Raw genomic sequence first — 16817 nt, 5'->3', positions numbered from 1 at the left:
TGTTTATTTGGCTGTTATTACTTTTCTATGATGTGTGGCTTCTAAAATTTAAAAGATGAAAAAATTCAAAGTTTTTCCTATATGAACACCTGGGGAAATGGAATTTTCATTGTAAAACTGGTTCAAAATTTTAATCTGAAAACATTTTGCTAAAAACAGAAATCACTGCAAATATGCACTCAGGGAAAGAAGCTAGGAAAAATGATAATGGCCTAATAAATAAAAGTAGAATTAACAAAGAAAAATTCTACAGACTTGACACTAGGATAGAGAATTATGGGAAAGATGAGCCCGCAGAAATGCTGCTGGTCATCCTGACCAGGAAAAGTAAATTCTTCAGATGAGAGGAACTTCATAATCACAAGCTAGATAAATCTCAAAAATGAGAATATATCTTCTAGTAATTTGAAAAATATGGATGCAATGGTGTTTACTTAGAAAAGTATGGTTTTCCTTACAAAATTGTTCTGAGGATAAATTAAAGTTTTAGATAAATTAATAACAATTAACTTACATTGAAAAATCATTCAACACTTTTTTTTGTCAAATAACACCCGAACCAGATAGTTTTATTAGACACACTTCATGTATTCATGAATTAGTAAAGAAATTGGGCCTGGAGCAGTGGCTCAGTGTTGAAAGGCATTTACTGCTCTCACAGAGATAGGTTCTCAGTTCAGTTCCCAACACCCATGCCAGGATGTGCACAACTGCAGAGGGATCTGATACCCTCTTCTGGGTCCTGGTGCTCACTCACACATCTCACAACACACACACACACACACACACACAAACAAATAAATAAGCAAATGTAGAAAAAGAGAAAGAAATAATTCTTTTATGATAGGAAACCCTTTGAAGAATAGAAATTTATGATATTATCATCTGTGGACATACCACATCGCTAATATAAACCATACAAATGTACAAGAAAACCGAAATCTAATAGAGAAACGATTGCATATGAGTTTAAATATGAGCTGACGGCCCAGCACTGAGATTAGAACGAGACAGCATCATTGTAAAAACATAAGGAGTTTTGAATATTAGGGATTTTGTGAACTTAATTCCCTTCACTATTGAAAACACCCATGATTTTCATAGTAAATGAACAAGTGATAGTGAGGCAAATGTATCTACGTCAGTTTAAAGGTAATGTAACTTTTCATGAGTTAGGAGTAGAGTCCAATACCCTTGACTTGTTACAGACACTGCAAGTGTGTCACATTAGAGAGGTATAGGACCCCTTCCACAGTTCTATAAAACTATATCACAGCTAATTAAAGCACACTGCAGAGGTAAGTGTGCTTGTTTTCCAAGAGCGCAAACAAGATGCAAGGAGAAAAACTGACAATAAAGGAAAATAAGAATAAGCATATGGAGAAATGCCTGAAACCGTATGAAAAAGATGCCAAAATCCGGCAGAAAGCCCTAAAGACTTGTTTAGCTAAAAAGTTTATTATGCAATGAAATCTGTTCACCCCCATTTTAAATATTTTGTCATTCCAATTTTGATCCCACTATTTTAAATTTTGAGAAACCAATTCCATAATTCTTCTGACAGTAAGAAACATGCGATGAATGCCACAAGATTGATTGAATATGTGGAATGATCTGGAACCAGCCTAACCAACAGAGAGAAATCAAACAGTCCTAAGAACAGGAAATCGATGGCACAGAATCAAGAGCCTTGACCCATAGTTTTGTTTAGATTGTATTTGCCAATAGGTGTTAATTTAGATCATCAGGAGGTCGTGGACAATTTGAATAAGAGATAAAGTTGGACCATCGCCTCATAACCTATGTCCAAGTTCTGAGAGGACTAAGAAAATAAACTTTAAAGACATTACATAACTACTGGAACATGAGAGAACATTCCACTCTTGGGGCACAGGGCACAGAAAGTCTTTCAAAGTAAGTATAAAAATTCACAACAAAAAGGCTGACAGATTTAACTACCTTAAAATCACAAGTATATGTAATTGCAATGTAACCTTAGCAGAGATGAAAATAAAATAATTAACACATGAATAATAGACACAAATTATATCTGTAAAATGCAAAGAATACTTTTAAATCATAAACAGAAATACTCACACATCAGTGGACATATGAGCAAAGGACACAGTGGGTCAGAGGAAATAGAGATAACTTAAAAGCAAGTAGTTTACACATGATAATCGTTTTCTGATTGTTTGTTTTTCAAGACAAGGTTTCACTGGGTAGCCCTGGCTGTCCTGGAACTCACAGAGATCCACCTGCCTCTGCCTTCTGAGTGCTGAGATTAAAGGTGTGTGCCACCACCTACAGGCTTACACGTGAAAATCTTTAATGAGCAGCTTAAAACTTTTTTTTGGCTGTTATGTGACAAAATTTTAAATGATAAGTAAGAAAAATAAACAAGACCAACATATACTAAGCATATATTGTCTGCCATGTTTCACATTAAGACATGATTTACTTGATCCCTGTAAGAACCCTATGAAGCACGTGATAACATTTCTATGGTTAGGGTAGAGAGGAGTAAGCCCAGTAAAAGAGAAGTTAGTTGATATGCCAGGATACTCTGGGTGACAAGGAACAGACAAACAACCTAAGTCTGAATGCCCAGAGACTCAGAGTCTTTGCCTTTAATTACTTAAGCTTTTCCCTATTGTCTTTTTGTTTTTCTATATGAAAGAAGTGGGTGAGGGTTGAAGAGAGCATACGGTCTCCCTTGGTTCCTTCAGAGTATCGCTAGGAAGAACACGGGATATGAAGGAATTCAGAAAGGGTAATACTGTGAGTCTACTCTCTCCTCCACAGGGACACATTACCCTCTTCAGCTGGAGCATTGTGTGATTTGGCTGGACTGAAAGTATGCTATTGCATTAATTCCTTTGACTAGGTCATAGTAGATTGTTTGATGACACACATGGACCAGGACCTTACTTCCTTTGTGTATGTTCCAATGTGAACACACAGTCATTATAAGCCCTCTGTTATACACTGACTATTTCTCATTCAAATTCTAGCAGTGTGTAGTAACTTTAAGTCTACCCTGGGATATATCATTTGGCAGAATGTAATATGGCTTTGTAGTTATTTTTATTCTTCAATTTAAGTTAAAGTATTAGTTTCCTTCTACGGCTCCTTAGCTCTTCTAGACTATAAAAGTCTAATGTGGATTCCCCTCCATATGCTGTGAATATATTTTATTACCATTGGTTAATAAAGAAGCTGCTTTAGGCCTATTGCAGTGCAGAATAGAGCAAGGTGAGAATTCCAAGCAGAGATAGAGGAGAAAAGAAGGTGGAGTCAGGGAGACGCCATGTAGGCACAGGAGGAGAAAGATGCACCAGTAAACCACAAGCCTTGTGATAAAATAAAACATAACAGAAATGGGTTAATTTAAGATGTGAGAACTAGCTAGAAATATGCTTAAGTTTTTGGCCAAACAGTATTTCAATTAATATAGTTTGTGTGTGATTATTTTGGGTCTGGGCGGCCAAGAACGAACAAGCAGTCTCCGTCTACAGAAATCAGAAGGAAGTCAGCCATGGACCAAATCCCTGATATAGTAGTGTGCCGTTGGGTTACTCCAACCATAGAACCTTTGCATGACAGCAGACATGACTGCTTTAAGAGTGGGGTTTTCCCTCTATTGTCAGTTATACTTGCGTATCTTCTTTCTTACCCTGCCTCTGCTCTTATCCCTGCTCCAGCTCCTTTGCTGATTCTCGTGGCTAAGAAGTTGTTGACTCTACCTTATTATTTATTTTATTTTTTAAGGAGTAACACTGATAGACACAGTTTCTAAGGAAACTTATTTTTTTGCAGAGATGTTTTGGGCCATTAATACTCTGATTATTGCTTGCTGATGAATGCTTGAGATACATACACCATCTGATTGGGAGTCCTACCGGGAGTAACTTGAGCTAACGAAACCAACATACTGAGGAATTAGCAGAGTAATAAAATATCTACAGAAAAACATAACTGTATGGGGTGACCACTGGAGTTATTGACCTAGAGTTTATGGGAGGAAGATAATGAGCAGATACCTCACTGACATGATATTTTGTGTATATTTTATATATGTACAAACGTGTGAATAAATATATGAACACACATTTGTTCTAAATCAAGACTCTAAAGCATGCATAATAAAGAGAGAATATGTTTTCTAATTTTTATTTAAATTTTGTACTGCATCAAAATAAGGAATAACAATCTATTTCCAAAAAGTTACCAGAACTCTTGAGAAAAATTAAACATAACCAGCTGGCTAATTGATCATCATTTTTGCAAATCAGTCCTGATACTAGGTTTTTTTTGGTTTTGAGGATAAATAAGCCCTAGGTAATAAGATTTTTTATTTAAAAATCTGTTTAAAATTGTGTCATCTGTAGTTCAGTAGAAATCTCATTAAACAGGTATTGTAGAGACAGGCTTTATCTGCTTCAAAGACATCTCACCGCTTCTCTGCTTGAAACTTCCTTTAGATATCAAAGAGAAGATGTTTAAATCCCTGGAATTTAACTTGAAACTAAATTTACAAGGAAAGACAAGAAGAGGAAGCCTTAACTTCTGTACTCTGAAAGCAGAACTTGAAGAGTTAACTGTGGCTTAAAGGTTAGCAAGTGCCATTCACAGCGGTGAGCCTCAGCCTCCTCTACTTTTAGCCTCCTCTCAGAAGCCATATCTCTGCAATCTTCTGCTCAAAGATTGTCTCTAGCCTGAGCGAATTCCTTAACTGTGACTTCCAATACTTGCTTTAAGACCTTATCCTCATACCATTAATCACATATTACTCAAACTGGTCCATCCAAGCCGCAAAAGTAGATCAACAACAGAGCCAGCTGGGAACACTTACGAGATTGGGGCGATCTTTGAAGAAAGAACAGACTCTTGTTTGGAGTTAGCTACTCATAGGTGGGATGTGTGTGTGTGTGTGTGTGTGTGTGTGTGTGTGTATGCACACGTGCACCTAACAGTGTACTAGGGTGTCAGAGCTTAAAAAGAATCGAATCATTTTCTTGCCTTTAGGAAGTCACTACTTTACCATAGTTAATAGCTTTACAGTTTTTTTTTAAAAAAATGAGACTTTGGAAAAAAGGTGATTATTTAATCTCAGTCTTCAAACTCTGGAAATAGTTCCATAATGTTGTTGATTTTTAGGGATAAGATAATCCCTGCATACAACACTCTACTTAGAAAAAGATGAACTTAAATGGTGTGATAGCACATGTCGTTAAACTGATTCTCAGTGTGTGAGTTGTTATAGTTACCCCAACTTCTTCAAGGGTGGGCCCAGCATCCAGATCTAACAGAGAAGTTGGCACTCACATATCACTTACAACAGGGGGATCAGCCTTCTGTACTTCTTTCCAAGAATGTTCTGCTGCTAATTAATGTAGATCTGGGAATGGAACGGGGATTGCACAAGATGGTCTTTAGGACTATTGGAGCAAGACAAACTGCAGGAATTCTCGAGGCCAGACTGGCACTGCTTTGTCCCACACAGAAGGACGCATTTTCTTGCTGTCCCTTAGTGGATCCTGTTCCGTAATTCTTTCTGTGCCGTCCTGATGCTCCACTTAGCCCCACTTTCAATCCACCATCCACACTTAGTTTTTCTCTTCTGGGGTATATACTTCATGAAGTTTCTATGCTTGTGCTGGGGACTGATTTGGGGGGCAGGATGATGTATTTACTGCCATTGTTTTGTCAGACTTGTGACTAACAGCCATCTGCTTCAACAATCGCCTGAAGTTTTATAAGTGGCTTTGGTGGCTGAGTGTGCTGATTTTTCTGGTTGTTAACTAGGTAGATAGCAAAACCTGCGAGATTTGTACTCTGGTGTAAACATTCATCTTTCCACTTTGCTTATTACCGAAGATCCTTTAAGGCATTCTATGCCCCCAAATCAAGAGGTCCTGTCAGTGGTAGAGAGCATTTATCCATTGGAAAAAGTACCACAGAACTAGGGGGAGGTGGCTACAAGCTCACATTTGCAAAGTGGGCGTGAGGATTCTCTAAGTTTCGCAGCCTCCTTATTTCATCCTGAAAAAATATTCTCAATGTGTCATCTCGTGACCTGTCTCTCTCCTGACCATTTTCTTTCACTAAAACATTGTGTTCTTGGCATAAAATATGATGCAAATTATGGCTTTTATATCTAAGGTTGGCTCACACTTGCTTGATAGTATCTTACACAGTTCATATATATATATTTTTCTCATTTGCAAAACAATCTTGGTTTTAGTACAAGTTAAGTAATTGGACCAAAGTCAGATGATTGGGCTAGGATATGAGTCTGGGCATTCTCGGTCTAGAACTTTCTGCTTTAACATAATATTTTCTTCCAAATTGTCAACACTATGTATTATTGGACTTTAACTGATCCTTTGAAATTCTGAGATAATGAATTATGAGTATTGAACATATTTGATTTTATGTATTATTTCAGAAAGGCAAACAATAATGAGTTTACAGACATTATTGTTTTTTTAAGACTTAATATCTGTGAGTATTTTGCCTGCATGTATAATTTGCACAGGCCAGAAAAGTGTTTTGGATTACCTAGAACCAATGTTATAGATGATAGTGAGTTGCTAGGAATTGAACCTGGGTCCTTTGGAAGAACAATCAGTGCTCTTAACTGAGCCACTTTTAGTCCTATTATAGGCTTTTGAATTTTAATTAATTTATTTATTTGTGTGTGTATGTGTGTGTGCGCACACACACACATGCGCTTGTGTACAAGGAGTACATTCGTTGTGGCATGTTTGTGGAACCAGAGGATGTTCATGAGGAGTCTGATATGTCCTTCCACCTTGTAGGATATAGACATCAAATTCAGGAGATCAGTCCAGCCCACAAGTACTCTTGGCAGCCCCATTGTAAGCTTTTTTTCCACTAGAGTTTCTTAAAGAACTACATAACAGCATTCTCAAGACTGCAATTCAGGTCACTGCACATGCAACGTGTGTTTGTGACAGCAAGAGAATAGGGGATGTGCTGGGCTCAGTATCTGCTATATGTAAACATACCCTTGATATACCCTGACAACCTTGATGAATAAGAACTATGTACTAAGTTAACTCTTCACACAGACACCTGCTTCAAGTCCCTCATTCCACTCTCCCCTCATGTCTTCTCTCTTCCACTGTCCAGCTTCCCTTTTCCTAATGACCACTCCCACATAGCTTTTTCAGGCTCTTTTCTGTTTAGGCTTTGTGTGCTAGAACCCACACTCTGCTTCCAAACTAATTTGTTTCCCCAGAAAACATCTGGCAGAAAATTCACTCTTTTGTGAAATTATTCAGGTCAATAGAGCTCATACTTGGGAGCATCTGAGTCTCTATGTAGAGTCCCAAATGAATGTGGTTTCAGGACTCCCTGTGCAGACAGTTATTCATCCTACTGGGAAAAGGGTGTGTGTTTCCGAGGGGATACTATGTCATCTTCCAGACACTACCAGAATTTGGATGTAAGGCAGTCGAGCCCTTTATGAAAACTGCTTTATGTTCTCAGTGATAGCTTTGTGGCCGGTCTTGCCACTGTGTTGATGGAACCTCTGTGTGTGTGTGTATGTATGCATGCACGCGTGCTTGCGCGTGTGCACACACACCACACACACACACACACACATTTCTTCTGTGAGTGGAACCTCTTGGTTCCTAAGTCACAATTGGTTCTCCCTTAACTGAGTCTCTGTTTGTCTATGAATCTGATCGTAGAGGGGAAGGTGAGACTTAACAAAGAGTTGAGAACTAGAGGTCTATTAGCTTGTCTCCTAAAATTTGTAGCGAATCAGGTGGAATTGGAAATGGATAGTGGATAGTACACAAAGCAATGGCTCATTTGAAGGCTGGAATTTTATACTTTGATTCTTACTATTTTTAAATAGACATTTTTTTATTCTTGAGGTATTCTCTTAGTTTTTTCTCTGTCAAAAGGTCTCATTTTTTTCCAATTCCAAGCTTCAATACTTTCCAGAATCACCCATCTGCCCTTGGTTTGCAAGCTGATGCATGTGGCGTGCCTTCTTCATATTTCTCCATGTCCCTAAGCCTTAGTTTTTTTTTACTAGAAAAATGATATGGTAATAATATCTGTTTTGAAGAAGGTTTAAACAGATTCACCAAAATGCTTAGCATGAGGGAAGAGCTATGGGAGTATTTTAAAGTTAAGATATTGTCAATGCCACTAGTCTCATAATTACAGCTTGCCAGTTCTAATTGGTTAGGAGTAAAGGTTTGCATCCTTCTGGGAGTGTGCGTGTGTGGGTGTGGCAGCTTCAGAAAAGAGGATTAGGAGATTCTTCTGCCAACACAGTTCATTCCCCATGGTATTGGATTTAGATTTCTGACTTCCAGAACAAATAATCAGAAGCAATAGGGTTTGAGTACATCTAATAAGCCTGTTTGCTTCGTGCTAACGGCCTCAGCTGAGTAGATAAGTGCTATGCAGAAGCCCAATAAAACAGCTAACGGGATGATTACTAACACTGCTAGAAACAGAAAACAATTACATCTGTCTGCAATGCTCTGCAGTCTCCCAACCGTCTGCTAGGCGACTTTACGATTGTCTGCTCCTGCGTTTCTCCTGCTGCTGCGTTATTCCCCAGTATCAGAACGGTCTGCTTGTTTTAGGGCTGCTTTCTTCTGGGACCTCCTTGGAACTGCCTTTCCATCCACACTGATGTGTTCTGACTTTACTGTGTCATTCAGCCTCTTAGCTGGTTGATACGTCAGTTAATGTCTACTAGATCAGCGGAACACCTAGGGATCAGTACCATTCTGCACAAAGAGGTGAAATTTTCTTTAACTGTCTTGAACCCATGGAATGATAAATCATGACTCGGTTACCTGAAACCAGCACATAATAAAGTGAGCATGAAGAAATTTGACATCAACCTTCTTTAAATTCTTAGGTGGGAAATATTTTCAAAATGTTTCTTTGTTACTGCTGCTTGCAGAAGGAGTAAGAGGCTAAACAACAGTGCTGCCCTCTGTCTGATACTTTTGTTGGTGTTGTTTTTGAGATAGGGTTGCTCTGTAGCTTTGGCATCTGTGCTGGAACTAGCTAGCTCTTGTAGACCAGACTGGTCTTGAACACACAGAGATCCGCCTGCCTCTGCCTCCCAAGTGCTGGGGTTAAAGGCGTGTACCACCACCACCAGGCGTGTGATACCTTTAAAGAAAATGTTGTTTAGGGAGCCCCCAGAAGTCTGCACAAATAGCACAGGTTCCTTTCTTTCAACTTGGTTGCCCACCAGAGCTAAATGATAAGACTCCGTGCTGATGACACTGTACACTTTGGTTGTAAGATACAGAAAAAAAAAAATCAAGCTGGAACTGAACCAGATGCTTCCCACTCTGTTAGATAGCTTGAAGGTCCCAGGAACTGCTTCTTAGATTACTAGAGGAGAAAATGCATCAATGGTCTTACTCTACTGTCTAGTTAGATACTACCCTATCAAGAAAGTGTGCTCACATATGCAGAAGTAACATGACTTTTCTGGGGGTAACCAAGCACTCCCGGGTTGTAATTTGTGGCCTGTTCCACAATGCTTGGTACTGTAAACTTGGTTAAAGTAAAAACAAAAACTAAACAAGCGAAAAACCACTACCATGTCTCGAGAGGTCATAGACCCTAGGGGTCAATACACTAGTGATCTTTAGCTAAATAAACACAGTGCCAAACTGCCTTCTGTACATGTGTGTTTGCTTATATGCATAGATAAATGCTATACTTGGTTCTAATGCAGTGGTTCTTAAACTGTGAGTTGCAACTCTTTTGGGGTTAAATGACCTTTTCACAGGGGTTGCATATTAGAAAGCCTGATATGATATAACGTAAATATTAGATGTTTGCATTACAATTTAAATCAGGAGCAGAATTACAGTTAAGAAGTAGTCACAAAAATGGTTTTACGATCACAGCATTAGGAAGTTTGAGAGCTACTGTCCTAATGAGAGAAGCCTGTCTTTTCCATCAATAACAATGAATGAAGAGATTCAGGACTGCCCAAGATTATGAGACTAAGCGATGGTTGAAGGCAAATCACCCCTAAGCAATACATTTATCTTACTCCTGCTATGGCTCTGGGATCACTGGAGAAGGGGGTATCAGTAGAATGTAGGAGCCAGAAGATAGGGAGAAAAATGGCAAAATACCATTCTCTAGAAATGACTTGGCAGTTTTAATCAGGAACTCACAGCAGCTACAGCTACTTGCCCATGGCCTTCATAAGACAAGCCCTGTCCATAACCAGTAATAGATGGGGAAGATGCTCATAGGGCCTGAACTGATAGAATGAACTGATAGATTCTGGGAGTGTGGGAGCCACTGTTTTCAGTTGTGTGCCCATTGCTGAGCTCACTAGGCTTCAATGGTTACTTCCAAGCTCCCTGACACAAAAACAGCCCAGGTGAAACTCAATGGTTCACAAACAATATGAAATGACTTGAATGTGACAAAAAGATAAGGGTGGGAGGGACAAGGAAAGAACAAGGAGGCATTTGGAGGGAGGATAGATAACACTTGAGAGGTTTGAAAAACAACAAAGGAATTATAAGCTACATATATATATATATATATATCACAAGGTCCCATCCCTAGATGAAGAGGCACAGCTAATTAATGGCTAATAATTTTCCAAGGATAAATGCCCTGATAGATCATCCAACTCAAAATGGTCAACCCTAACACATATACACATGAGTAACACTAGAGGAGCTCAGCAGGTTCTAGTTACAAATGTGTGTGTGTGTGTGATTAATTAATGATTAAAGAATAGGGTGTCATGACTTTGAGATGAAGTTGGGGTAAATGGGGAAGAGTTGAAGAGAGGGTGAGGAGGGAAATTATATAAATATAGCGCTCATGAAACTCTCAAAAATATATGAATAAATACATAAGTAAAATTGTAAAAAGGAGTGCAGCTTCTGATAGGTCAGCTATGCTCCCATGGATAGCTTCATACCCAGAAGTGTATGAACCAATGGATTTGATGGGTTCTAAGTTACTAAACTAAAGAAAAGAACATGAAGGTGGGATCATAGGAAAGTGGGAGTGGGTCTTGGAGGAGTTGGGGGTGAATATGATCAAAATACAGTGCATAAAAATTTCAAAGAATTAACAATTTTTTAAATGGTTGGATAAAAGCAACCATAATATATATTATGTGTGCGGTGTATGGATGAGTATGGATGTGTATATGACAGAGGAGAAATTTTGAAACTTAGTTCTTACTTTCTATTATGGGTTCTGGGAATTGAACTTGAGGTTCAGGCTTTTATAGTGAGTGCTTTTACCTGCTGAGCCATCTTACTGGCCCTTAAATACATTTATAAACTAGAATATATTATGGTAGTAAGGTACTAGAGCATGTAACTCCCATACTCAGACCTAGTATTCTTTAAATCAGTTGAGCTGCCTAACCAATAATTAGTTCCTAATTGTTGGAGTAAGCAAAGTCATTACTACCTAATTGGAAGTGGGATTTTATAGAATTATAATCAATTTTTTTATTTAGACATTTAATCTGGTTAAACTGTCATGTGCTAATTCTCTATAGACAATATTATTTACTGGTGCAGAACACTCTGCAAATACAGGGAGTTTTCATATCTTTTATGACTCTTTCCTCTCAATATCGCTAGAAAACAATCCCCACCGGAAAAAGCAAGCCTGGAACATGCTCACATTGTTAATATTGATACACATAAAGTTTCCTCTATAAATCCACAGAGAAGAAGCTTAGTTTGTACGTCTTTCAAAATGTTGAATTAGAGAGAGGAGGATGTCAGCATAGTTTAGTGAAGACAATCGTTTTTACGAAAGGAAACATACCTGGACCTCTGAATTTGTGGGTTCCTTATTTATAGATTCAGTGAACTACAGATTAAAAACATTTACAAGAAATGTATGTGAATTGAACATAAACAGACATTTATCTCGAATAGTATATGAACATGAAGCATGGAACTCTATAATAGTGTTTACAGTGCGCAAGGGACAGGAAGTCACCCAGAGACAGCTTGGAGTATGTGAAAGGATGTGCATGAGTTATAAGCAAACATATACTACTTGAGCTTACGTAGGGAACTAGAATACATGAGGATTCGGGTATCACAGAGGTCCTGAGTCCAATCCCTGGAACCGATTACCAAGGTATGACTATAGCTCAGCCTTTTATTGGAATCTACCAAAAATATTCAACACCAAACGTTGGTGTATTAGCTTAAAATGGTCATTCCTGAATTTATATAAGTAACATTATATGATTTGTCTGAGTACATTGTATTTATATATTTAGGAATATCTATCTGTTTGTCTATCTGTCTGTCTATCATCTATCTCCTTTCTCTCTTTATTCATATATATAAGCATATATATATATATTAACAATGAAATAATTATAGGCCATGAATTTGAGAGAGAGCCATGAGAGGTATTTTGGAAGAATTGGAAGGAGTAAATGAAAGGGGGGAAATGATGTAATATTAAAAATTCTAAATAATGTTAAAATCTTATGGCCTAGTTGGAATAGGATTGGCGGCTTAAAATGAGAAATCCTGTATCCTGATCCATTTGGCGGTAAATATTTGTTAATGACTAGGTTTGCCGTTTTCAGCTAAAGAGCAGATGGGATTTAGGGGTGTGTGGACGGTCACTGCAGGGGTGAGGCGTCTTGCCCAAGGGCCTTTCCTGGGGGAGTTTGGATTGTTAGACCTGCACTTGAGAGAAGCCTGGTTACTGTGTCTAGGAACAAGATAAAATGAAGCTTATCTTCTGTCGATCAATACAGTCTTGTTTGAGCTCACTGAGTCATGGAGAGACGCATGTGGTAATGAAAGCCATTGGGCAATAGTACCCGAAGTATTACCCAGCGTCCTAAGGGATGCCGGCGTTTTCAGAGAGTTACTGGAACAGGTTTTAGATCTGCTGTCAAGTTAACATACGCAGCGTCACAACCTGAAACTAAAGGTGTCCATAAAAATATGTTGAGTTTTTCGTGGTAGTTCTAAAAAACAGTTTCTAAACTAAAAGTTATCCTGTTTGTAGTGTGTGTGCCTGCGTGTGTGTGTGTGTGTGTGTGTGTGTGTTTGTAGGTTCTGAAGAAGTGCAGTGGCTTCGGTAATTAATGGGTTTCTTTATCTAATTTTTTACTTGAATGGGATTGTTTGGAGAAAGCTGGTGGGTGGTATGTTTGGACAGTTTAAGTTCTTCTGGAAAAAAAAAAACATGGGAAAATAGGAGATGGGGATCAACTTGTTCTTAAACACCAGCTCTCTGCTTATCAGTCTTCTCAAAGTTTGATGGGTAGATCACATACCCGCTTCACAGCTAAAGAATCTGAGCTCTTGGGAAGTCAAATACTGTCTACAGCTTCATAAGCCAGGGAGGTGTGGAGTGAGGACTGCAGCCTGGTGGTGTCTGTAGGAGAGCCTGGCACTCTTGCTGGGATTAGTTTTAAAGACTCTAGCATGGGCATGGCTTTGCTTGGTGGAGAATGAGGAAAGCATATGAGTTATTGGAAGTTCTGACTTAGATCGGTCAAAACTCAGTGATTGTACTTGATACTGGTCATCTCAAACACTAGACATGGGTTATAAGAGTGATCTCTCCTCAGCCTGTAGCCTAAGGGGTATAATTTTAGAGCAATGTTGGTAGACACATGTCTTGGAAGAAGTTCTCTTATAAAGTGAGGTTAGGAAACTGCATGACCTGTTCCTTTGGCTAATTGCAACGCTAAGCACCCATGTGCATGTAGTTAATCCCGATGACTGAGTACAGTGTGCACATGTGCTCTGGAATTAGACTGTCTGACTGGGCCACCTGGCTGTGCCGCTTGCTTTTAACATTGAGCCTGTAAAGTAATTTGTCTGCACCTCAATCTAACAACAGTATGATACATGATAATCATATATTAATAGTAGTGGGGTGTTCTAAGAATAACATGAGATTAAATTTAAAGACGGTGCTTAGGAATGCACTTGATAATCTAATACTTAGCAAATATTGTTATGTTCAAAAGCACCCAAATGGTAAGAAGAGCTGCTTTCAATGGTCTAACATGACTTATTATACAGCATATTTGATTGACTATGGAGACACATGTTCTTGGCCCCTTCTGTTCCTTAAGTGCAGTGCAGGTAATGTCGATACTTAAAACATCACAGATTAGCTGGGCGGTGGTGGCACACACGTTTCATCCCAGCACTTGGGAGGCAGAGGCAGGTGGATCTCTGTGTGTTCGAGGCCAGCCTGGTCTACAAGAGCTAGGTCCAGGACAGTCTCGATAGCTACAGTGAAACCCTGTCTTGAAAAACCAAACAAACAAACAAAAAGTCACAAATTAACTTGTCATTAGCCTAGTTTAAAATGGCTAAGCACGATTTTGTATCTACTATGTCAATCTATGAATGTCATTTAAAACAACTTATTTCTTGTCAATTCTCTTACCCCTATACTTAACACAGTAAATTGGAACAGCAAAATGTATACATTTTTTTAAATTGAGAAGTACCAAAATTATTCTAGAAATGGCCTGAAAAATAAACAAGAATTATCTACTTCTCTGTATTGGCATGGGGATCGCTAACTGCTTGAACAAGTAGACGATTTCCCTTTTATTCCAGATTCACTTTCTCACTGTATGCTGCTCAACGTGTTAGAGTTTCAGGCTAGACTGTCTCATTTGGTGCTCCTTATATTAAAAGTTTACCCATATTTGTTTTATAAAACCTTAATCTCTTGGGATGCACAAATGATTTCTCATTTTTCATCTCCTAGGAGAGTCACATGTGTAACTGTCACCAGGACAGACACGTATTTACTGGGGCCTCTCTGTGGCACCTACTCTTGTCCCGGGGAAGCAACAGAGCTTCAGTCAGTCAGAGAGTTGAGATTTCTGATAGAACAGACAATGCCCTGATCTACTTCCCTCCTTAAAACCATCATATCTGGGTGTTTAGCTATCTTTCAGGGGCGAGAGAAAGAGGAATGTAAAAATATGTACGCTGCGCTATGTTTGCTCAGTCTGTGAAAGCGATCTAATAGTCACCTTGAGGTTGAGCTCTAACACAGCCAGACCCAGACAGTTTTCCACAGTGGCCTTTGCTTTCTTTTCTTGCTAGAATTAAAAGCAAATGACTTAGGATATTATTTTGCTTAGCAGGTTAATGGCAGAAGAAATAGCAAGAATTCACCCCAGTTCTCTTCTTAGGGTGGTAGCATGCAGAAGTTAATTGAATTAGGTGCAGTCTAAAGTACGATAGGAATGAGAACTGACACACAGAGCTAAAAAAAATTTAGCTGTGTTTGACTATGTCTTTTGTTAATTGCATGTCTGCCCTGAGGGCCTCGGTACAAGGACAGACGGTGAAGCACAGCTCTCCCTGATACTCGGCTGGAAGTAGGGGTTGTAGCACATGAGCTCCACTTGTGAACACACGATGATCACCCCACTTTCCACAAGCTTTGGGAATGTACTAAATCTAGGAGTAGATCATGGCATTTGTCTCATCTTGAGACTGCATGATCATTTCCAATACTTTGTTTTGTTTTTCAGTTGGTTTCATTAGTATAAAAGCAAACGGCAATTCTCTGTCTAAGACTCAGGGGTAGGAAAGAGCACAAGCTGTTTTCATGCATTCTCATAGATACCACAACACAGAATTGAAACAGAAAATACGAAAAGGGTGGGCCATACCTGAGTAATTCCGGAGGTTCCCCACCCGGAAAGAGGTTCCTTGATTATGGCGAATTCAGCATGCCACTTTGGTTATATTCTAATCACCGTATCAAACTCCAAAGGTTCAGTGGCTTTAGGTTTGGTTTACAATTCCTGGAAGTTAAACTTTAACTCGCCCTGTCTCTTGCATCCACGCAGCCCTTTGACCAGGTAATTGGGTCACTATGGCCTAAACAGAAGCTACTAACTTCTTCCCCTCTTGTTTACAAAATGAAAATGTGTTTGGCATTTACAGTCATTGGGGTCAATTCTCTTTTGAACGTAGCTTTTAGAAATAAATTTAAATGTGGCATTCGTTCCATTTTAGGAAACTAAGAATTTCTTGATGTGGTCACCTTATTTATTTGCTGTGTCAAAGTGATCTAGCAGGCAAGATAATTTAGGAGACTGTTCTGTCGTGCCGCACTTTTCCTAGTACAGTTTTCACATGGAATAAAGTGTAGAGTTTTAGGTCAAGTATGCAGATAAATGCTGGCTTACAAACACAAAATACACAAAGCGTTTATATAAACAAGTAGCTGAATTTAGGCCAAATCAGGTTTGGAAAAACATTTAGCATTGCAGAAGCTGCTCCTTCAGATTTGAAGAGGGAGCCAGCTCTCAAATAAGAGCCAGGGCTGCTGTTCCATGCTGGAAATGTCAGCAAACCATTTTTCTTAAAGGACAGATAATTGGTATTTTTTTTAAATGTAAGCTCTACAGTTAATTTATCCAGCATGAGCACCAGTCCATATAAGAAATCTCAAAAGATTTTTTAAACAATCTATTTATAAGATAAAAACAACCAAACCTCCCTACTTTTGAGTGAATTTCGTCTTAAGACTTGTAAAATTAAATTAAAGGATACTTTCCTTTGGCTTTGGGTCAAGTAAGAAAGGTCCAGTTTCCCGGGAACCAGCTTAGGACATTTTTTTACCTGTAGGAAACCGCAGAACAAGCAAGGGAAGACAGCGCTGAAGCTTGCACATGCTCAGAGAGGATAGGGACCTGAAGATCTGCAGCAGTGTTCCTTCTGCCTACAGCCTTACGTGTCCTACCACGAAGCCTTGATTGCCTTGCGTGTCTT

The 16817-nt window shown here is 38.9% G+C and overlaps 1 protein-coding gene across 3 annotated transcripts in view; it reads right to left on the bottom strand.

The window, feature by feature from the left end:
* Positions 1-15819, bottom strand: part of A1cf (APOBEC1 complementation factor) — a 79727-nt gene extending 63908 nt beyond the window's left edge. For all 3 annotated transcript variants that reach the window (XM_050157274.1, XM_050157284.1, XM_050157289.1), the window contains exon 1: positions 15710-15819. The gene's annotated coding sequence lies outside the window, so the exon portion shown is untranslated. The remainder of the gene's footprint in view (positions 1-15709) is intronic.
* Positions 15820-16817: the final 998 nt, after the last annotated feature.

This window comes from Alexandromys fortis, unplaced genomic scaffold (assembly GCF_014885135.2).
Source record: "Alexandromys fortis isolate MF-2015 unplaced genomic scaffold, M_Fortis_MF-2015_v1.1 scaffold_10, whole genome shotgun sequence".
Lineage (NCBI taxonomy): Eukaryota > Metazoa > Chordata > Mammalia > Rodentia > Cricetidae > Alexandromys > Alexandromys fortis.
This window is presented reverse-complemented; position numbering and strand designations above follow the sequence as displayed.